Below are 8,829 nucleotides of genomic sequence, written 5' to 3'. Positions count from 1 at the left end.
GAGAGTAAGCAATATGCCCATATTCAGTATCAATCAGAAGCATCTATTCGGCACAAAAGAGGGAGAGGGATAGGTGGGGCAACATTTTTGAAAGCCCCTTTCATATTGGCATTACAGAAAAACAAATCAATAAAAAACATATCTGCTCCACAGACACTGTCAAAGAAAGACACATAAGAGAGATATTAAAGACTATCTAAAGCTGGTGCATGGCTTTCACGGTCTCAGAAAGCTTGATGTTTTCTGTACATTTAGATGCTAACACTTCAAGGATCTTATGACTTAATTGTTGCCAGTCTAAGGCTGAAATCTTCATTCTTTTCATGTAAAGAATTTAAGACATTCTTGGGAATCTCCCAAGTATGAGCTGATTCCACAGTTTGTTCATTGACACTTTCATCTCTTTGTTCCTTAATGTATAAATAGTTGGATTCAGAAAAGGAATGATAACTGAGTTTTGTCCACTGGAAATGTAGGAAATGGCTACACATAGACAAAGATACATGGACCAAAGAACAAGATCACCACAGAGATGTGAGCTGACAGTGTAAAGAGGGCCTTGGATGATCCCCCAGAAGAATGCTGCCGAACAGTGACCAGGATGACAATGTAGGAAATGATTAAAATGAAGAAGGCTCCCAGAGAGATGAACCCACTGTTGGCAGTAATGAGGAACTGCAGTGTGTAAGTGTCTGTGCAGGCAAGTCTGATGAACCTAGGGAGATCACAATAGAAGCTGTCTATTTTGTTAGGGCCACAGAAGGGCAACTTTATCACAAAGGCCAATTGGAAGAAGGAGTGAAAGATTCCAATTGTCCAACAAGTTACTAGAATAGAAATGCACACTTTTAGGTTCATAATAGTCAGGTAGTGGAGAGGCTTACATATTGCAACGTAGCGGTCAAAGGCCATAGCTATAAGAAGCACCATTTCAGTAGCTCCAACAGCTTGGATAAAGAAGATCTGAGAAATGCAACCTTCAAATGAAATGAGTTTCTGCTTCCTGAAAAGGTCACTAATCATTTTGGGGTTCACCATCAAGGAATCTATCATGTCAATGATAGGCCAGTAGGAAGTACATGGGGGATTGTAATTGAGAGTCAGAGTCCACTGCTAGCACAATCAGAGCATTCCCCAGTACACTTGCCATACAGAACGCAGAGGCAAATATAAAAAGAATAAGTTGCATCACCCAAGAATTGGTGAGTCCCAGTAACACAAACTCAGAAATGACAGATTGCTTTGTTCCATCCATTAGATCAATATAGCCAGCTCTGAAGTTACCTAAGGCAATCAGAAGAATATAGGCAATGAGTGGAAATTCTGAATGGAAAGTTTCTCATACTTTGAAAAACATCTATTTACACCCGAAGATTACCAATACAGTATGTATTATAGATCACTCATGACAATAACCCAAAAGCACGTATTACTATACCTAGTACCATTTAGCCATGCTCCTCACCTGACAATAGAAACTTATCCCTGTTTATTCACATCACTTTGACAATTTACATAGAAATTCATTATGATAATACAATTTGTTGATTAATTACTTAGATATATAGATGTGTAAAGGGCTAGAACTAAGCAATGCACTTGGATAATGAAGCACGTGAGACTAATTGCCAATTGGACAGTTCCCTATTAATTTGTTTGAAGGTTGACCCTCCCCAGCTGTTCTGTGCTGACTTGATTGGTGGGACAAAGAGGGGGAAGTGACGTGTGTGGGAGGAGTAGGAGGAGGAAGAGGAATTGAGATGCAGATAGGGGGTCAGTCTCTCCTGGCCTCTGAGGGAGGAAGGTGTGTGTGTGAAGTTGCTAGGCCTAAGCCCCTAACCTTGACTGTAAAAGATCAAGAATAAAGACGTTTAGTGATCCTGACTCCAGCTGATTTCTGGGAAGACAGAGTTTCAGCATTTAAAAATACAGTTCAGTTAATTTCTAAGAAACCTTACAGGGATGAGACCTTGCAGTTAGAAAGAGTGGAGTTTTATACTTATAAAACTGCTAATATTTATAAAACAGTGTTTATGTTTAGAATGGTTTGGAAAATTGCTGTTTTAATCACTAGAATAAATAGACAATGTATAATCTTTGACCCAGGAGGAAAAGTAATATCAGATTCGGTATCAGAAACTCAAACTTTGATTTTAGGCAAAAGAATTCAGAGATATAGCTGAGTGTTCTTTTTTCATTAATTGTATGAGTGGCAGACCACTGAAAAGGTATCAGCTCTTTTAAGAACTTTGAGAGTGAGTGAGAAAGTGCTCAGATAAATATTATACCCTACATGTCCATTTTCAGAGTGGATCTTCAAATCATTTACAATCAGGCTATTAGAGTCTTATATTTGCAAATTGTGATAACTAAAGAGGAAGCTAAGAGCATGGCAGAAGGCTACACAGCTTATCTTTCTTTCACTCTCCTATACTCTCTATAGGACAAAACCCTTATGGTTTGAAATTTAATGTTTTAAGACCAATGGACATTATGGCTTCATTTCAATCTGGAGAAGCAGCTAGACATGTTATCAACCATTTTTCCATTGTAGAAATTTCATATGCATTTAAGACAGTTTATCGATTGGCTTACAAATATTTTGCCTTTAGGTGTTTTTGCATTGAATTTGACTTTGTCCACTCCATTGACATTTCTTATAATCCTACTAGTAAAGTCATTACTGCACAGAATATATCCCAAGATCTTTTCTTCTAAACAAGAGAAGGGAATTTTGGGATATGCACAAGATGTGGCAATACATATATGTGATTGCTTGCAATTTTTAAATTTTGATTTTACATTTTAAAATTCTTTTGATTTTGCATTTTTAAGTTATTTTGATTTTACTTCTTTATTTTGATTTTACATTACTATTTTGATTTTACATTTTTAAGTTATTTTGGTTTTACATTTTTAATCTATTTCGGTTTTACACTTTTAAGTTATTTTGGTTTTACATTTTAAAATTCTTTGCATTTTACCTTAGCAATGCACTTCAGGCATACACAGAAAGTGCAGCTAAGTGACAGAATGACTAACTTTTGTCTGACTTTTGTTAATCTTTTTGACAACAACTTTGTTTCCACTGTGATGTGGAAAGGCCTAGATGGCATTTGGAAAGGCCCAAGTTGGGCCCCCGGTACATTCTTTCCTAGGTGCAGATCCAATAGCAGAGTTCATCCCCACTGGAGACATTTGTGACCTGGGGATCCAAAAGAAGGACCAGACAACAGCCCAGAGGGACCAGCTAGATGTCAGCAGCCCTCCGGATGCTGATGGCAGTAATGTACCTCCTGACCGTGACACCAGAGACAGCAGACACAGTTCCAGTGTTGCAACTGAAATGGACTGTTTTGGGTGATATGCAATGTAAAGACTGTAAATGGACAATGGGCCTGCTTGCTCCTCCCATGGCTACTTGCCATATGGTGGCCTGGGGAGAGGCTTTGTCCTATGCTTTCTATTGAAGGACTATGCTTTTAAATTAGTGGGTGAAATACCAATACACCCACCTGCAATTGTTATTGAGACAATGTTACTGGACATGACTTTGCTTATGTGCACCTGTGAAACTAGAATTGCTCTAGGATTGTGAAAAGTGCAATAGAGAATTGTGAGAAACTAGAATTGCTCTAAAATTGTGAAAAGTGCAATAGAAAATTGTGAGAAACTAGAATTGGTCTAGAATTATGATAAATGTAACTAGAATTGTGACAACCTACCTCACTGATATTTAATTATTAACTAGAATTGTAATGTTTTACCTTGTTGACTTCCCACCTCAGTGTTGACATCCTACCTCATTGGCATCCAACCTCTTTGGCTTATTATCTCCTTGAATATAACTTTAATGAATGGATTGAACATTTGGGCCACTGTTGAGCCTAGTTCTCATTGTCATACTTCTGTTTACTGATCTGCTGCTTTGTACCTCCTTGGGCATAACACTCTGTCATCTCATGGATCAAGTGAACTATAGCTGGTGCTAAAAGTTTAGCTTGATGAGATGTGCGGTTCCTGCAAAATAAGAGAAGGGAATTGTAAGGGCCTTTTAAATGGGCAGGCACAGCGCAACAGGAGATTTGAGTGGTCCAGAAGTAATCTCTATGGATATAGGACTGCCCTTGGGTGGGATCCTGTCCATATTGAGATAGCTTCGTAATGGGTGACAGCTCTCTCGCTGGTTGGCTGTGTGTGTGACCTCACAGGCCCTTTATAAGCCCACTGCAGACAGCAGTCACTCTCTTTAACCTGGCTCCCTAACCTGAGGTAGCCAAGCCAAGCTGATGGATAGCTGAGAGGTAAGGAGTTTGGTAGTGAACACGTGGGTCTTCGGACTAGGTGTTCACTAGGGAACTGACAAGTCAGGGCATTATGTGAGTAGGTATAATAAAGGCTTTTAAGATTACACATGGCTGTTCTTGAGTGCGCTACTGGTTATTAAACTATAGATTCAAGAGATCGTGGCCAGAGGCCTTTGAAGGCCTCAGAGGAGGCGAGCCAGGTAGAGCTGACACTGCAAAGGTCAGTTGTCAAAGGTACTCTGTTGGGCCTAGGACAGACTAGTAATTGTAACTGCCAGGAGAGCATGTTACATAGATGTTTCTTAATTCAGGGAGATCTGGGGCCAAATCTGATTTTAACAACTTCTTAGTTGTGTGACTCTGGGTAAGTCACTTAACTGCCTATATATCTTAGTTTTATCAACTGAAAATGGGTATTATAATAATATCTACAGCATAAGATTGTTGTGAGGATCAAATGAAATATTTGTGAAGTATTCAACACAGTATTTGGCATATAATAAGCACTTAGTAAATGCTTATTTCCTTTCCTGCTTCCTCTATAATGTTACTAAAACATTGCCATATTCCAAAAGTTTTTCCATTTCTTCACAGAATTTTAGAGTTGAAAGAGATCTTTGATATTAGTCTAATATCCTCATTTTACAGCTGAAGAGACAACTAAGATTCACAGAAGTTGCCAAGCAAAAACTGTATACAATATGCTTAGCCTATAATATACTTAATCCTTCTCTCAAGTGTACTTTACAAAGGAGTTCCACTACAATTTCTTATTAAATTAGTCATCATTGGAATTTAAATAAAAGTCAAAGCATACTATTTTTCACTTTTAGTATTTTTTCTTTTCGTCTGTTTCTTTTTTCACAATGTGACTAATATAAAAATGTGTTTTATACAATCATACACACACACACACACACACATATACACAGAGACATATAAAACCTATGTAAAATTGTTTACCATCTTAGGGAAAGGAGAACAAAGAGGAGGGAGAAAACTTGTAAGTATAATTTTTAAAAAATTAATGTCAAAAATTTTCTTTACTTATAATTGGGAAAAATAAAATATTAAAAAATATGAGTTCATAATTAATAGTTGTTAAAACATTTGCAGTAGAGGGGAAGAAATCAAATTTGGAGTGGTTCAAATACTGTAATTACCATTTATTTGTTCTTAAACCTCAGGCAAGTCATTACTTATATGAAATAAAAATAGAAGACCATGAAAATTATAAAATAATAAAATATACTCATGATGGCATGGTCAGCTAAGCTATCTACCCATTTCCAATTCAACTCATCCCACATTAAGAGCTTTTAAGCCCATTAGAATGTTTTCCTCTAGTTTTAATATTTCCTGTCTAATTTGTTGTAAATAAAATAAAACAATTACATTTTTTCCTTTGAAAATGGCCCCAATTTCTGGGCACTTGTTTTTGGTGCAAATTATTTATGAATGTCAATTTCCAAGCTAAAGAGTAAATGCCAGTGTTTCCTGACTCTCTAGCTTTCCAAAAACTGTGTAAGTTGGATGGGGAAGGAGCAGGGAATGCACCATTACTTTATGTGCACTCTCAATATCAGAAGAAATAATGGATCTGAAAATTGAATTCAGCAAAGGCAAAAATTGAAACTTTGGAAATTCAAAAGAAATCAATACAGGAATCACAGATCATGGATGTAAGAATTGAGAGAAATACTAAATGAAAAAGGAAAGGGAAACAATATAAGTACATTGATGAAAACTGGGCTGAAGATTTAGAATGAGAAAAAAATGAAAGGAAAATTAATGAGAAGAGCAGGAGAAAAAAGTTCTCAGTGACCTAAGAGACCCAATATCACAGGATTAAGGGGTGGAAAGGACATTGCAATCAATCAATAAGCATTTATTAAGTTCCTATTATGTGTCAGACAGGTGCTTAACACACAGTAAGTGCTTAATTCTTGTGTATTTCAGTATCCCATTTTATAGATGAAGAAATTGAGACCCACAGAGATAAAGTGATTTGTCTGAAGTCTTCATGGGTAAGTGCCAGAGTTAAGATTTAAATTCAGTTTCCCTGTCTTCGAACCCAGAAATATTTTCACTAATATCCCAAAGATCAGGAAGATGAAAATGAGGAAGATGGCAATTTTGTTTCAATGTAAGCATTTGAAGAGCTGATTCTCAAGGACAAATTCTAGTCTAATGGCAAAACAATTTTTAGACAATTCAATGAAACTCAGGTGGCTTTTTTCTAGTTTTTCACCATTTCATGGGCAAATGAATTACAAACCAGAAGGGCAAGAAAGAGATTATGGACTTTTCTAAATTTTTCTAGACCATATTATCTGTGCCACTTTAATTTGATACTAAGTACATCTCATTTTATCAGTTCTGTCTGCATGTGCTAGATGCATATAGCTTGTTACCACTTATTTGAGGATTTGGATCCTGCTACATGTATCTTTTTAATCACCCACAGTATCTAGTATAATGGCTTTGGTTAAGGGTACTCAAGTGATATTTACTGATTGATGACTTGAATGGCTAAATGGAAATGCAGACAGACATGAATAAAAGGGGAAAACTGTATAGAATTTTAAACAAAGAAATTGTAGATAGGCAGAAAAACACACCCAGGTGGAAAGGATTCACAGAAATAATAATGATATCTATCTCACATGTTCTGTGATAAAACTTAAAGCAGGAACATATTCATGGGTTTGAGTAAGTCACAAGATTTAACCTTCTGTCTTGTGTAGTTTTTTTTTTTTTCTATTAGGAGAGGCAGAAAATAAGTAAAATAATTTTAGTGACCATGTGATCTTGATGAGATTTGGAAATAGCCAGTTTGGGACTGGCTTGACCTGGTAATTGTGTCATAGAGTAATGGCAGTTTTCCCAAAGATAAAATGTTAAGGGTTGCTAAGTAATTATTGGAAATATTCACAATGGAGAGAAGTGATCCATAATGCCTGGATGATTTTGTACCCTGATTAAAATGAAAGATAGCTAATTTATTTTAAAATATCTCCCCCCCTCTCCCTCCCAATTCATGATCTAGGGATTTTTTTGATTGACTGAGATAAGAGTTGTGTAACAGAACATACAAATTAAAATGGATCTCAGAGCATCAGAAGATCAAACATTTAGAGCTGTATCACATCTTTTTATAGATGAGAAAACTAAGGCCCAAAGAAGTGAGATGATCTGTTCAACATCACACAAGTATTAAGGAACAGAGTTTGGAGCAGTTCTGTTGAATCCAAATCTATCACTGTTGGTACTGTAGTATAATCTTTAAAATATATATATTTTATGGGCAGCTAGGTGGCACAGTGGATAGAGCACCAGCCCTGAAGTCAGGAAGGCCTGAGTTCAAATCTAGCCTCAGACACTTCACACTTCCTGGCTGTGTGACCCTGGGCAAGTCACTTAACCCCAATTGCCTCAGAGGAAAATATTTTATTTGAAAAAAGAAATACAAAACAAAATAAAGCAAAACAAAAGAGAACATTGTCATGTGCTCAGGAGAACATCAGGGAGGATTCAAAATATATAAAAACAAATTACCAGATCAAGAAAGTATATACATTAGTAGAAGAAATATTCACGAATGTCCATTTTTTCTTTATTTCCTTCTAAATTTTACTTTGATTCTCTGCTGTGTTCCTTGTTTATTTTATTCTTTTTTCCTCTTTCATCTGCTCCCACAACCCCCAAGCAAGCTATAGTTAAGAAAAGATATATTTATGGAAACATAATAAAATTATGTAAACATAATAAACATAAATAAAATAAACATATGTAGATATACACATACATACACACACTCATGCAACATATACTCCATATACACACATATCTATCCTGTCCCTAGTGACTCTTTTATTAAATTCTGCTCCATAACTTAGCTTACTATTACTTAATTTCACCCCACCCAGAGATCTCTCACCCATCTTCTTCCCTCACCCTTTGCTTCCCCATCCACCTATTCCTCCCCCCTTATTTCTTTATAGAATTTGAAGGGTGCTATATCCTTCATTGAACCCATTCCTGATATGAGTAGGTTTTCAGTACTATGAGCCCTTCCCCCACCCCAATGCCTCTGTGTATTCTTCTGCACCTCATTTGTATAACATGATTACTATTTTTATCTTTACTCTGCCAATCTTTCAAGTTTATCTTATTATTGATGTAAATCTTAAACATAAAGTATACATTTCCCATGTTAAAAAAACATAAACAATTTGTCCATGTTTAAACAGTTTATCCATATTAAGTTCCTTAAAATTGCTCTTTGATATTGGCTCTTATATATTAAATTTTCTGTTAAGTTTGTGTTTGATAGAAAGTCTGAAAATCTACAAGTTTACTGAAGGTCGATTTTTTTCTCATCCAAAATTACAGATAATTTTGCTGGATATTGTATTTTTGCCCACTGGCCTAGTTCTTTTGATTGTGGTAAATATGATTCCAGGTCCTGTGGTCTTTTATTATAGCTACTGATAAGTCATGTACAATTCTAATTATAGCT

General features: G+C 36.0%; 1 pseudogene; it reads right to left on the bottom strand.

The window, feature by feature from the left end:
• Window positions 1-334: 334 nt before the first annotated feature.
• On the bottom strand, window positions 335-1,255 carry LOC141553441 (olfactory receptor 4F3/4F16/4F29-like; annotated as a pseudogene).
• Between the last annotated feature and the right edge of the window lie 7,574 nt (window positions 1,256-8,829).

This window comes from Sminthopsis crassicaudata, chromosome 2, assembly GCF_048593235.1.
Source record: "Sminthopsis crassicaudata isolate SCR6 chromosome 2, ASM4859323v1, whole genome shotgun sequence".
In the NCBI taxonomy this organism is placed as follows: domain Eukaryota; kingdom Metazoa; phylum Chordata; class Mammalia; order Dasyuromorphia; family Dasyuridae; genus Sminthopsis; species Sminthopsis crassicaudata.
This window is presented reverse-complemented; position numbering and strand designations above follow the sequence as displayed.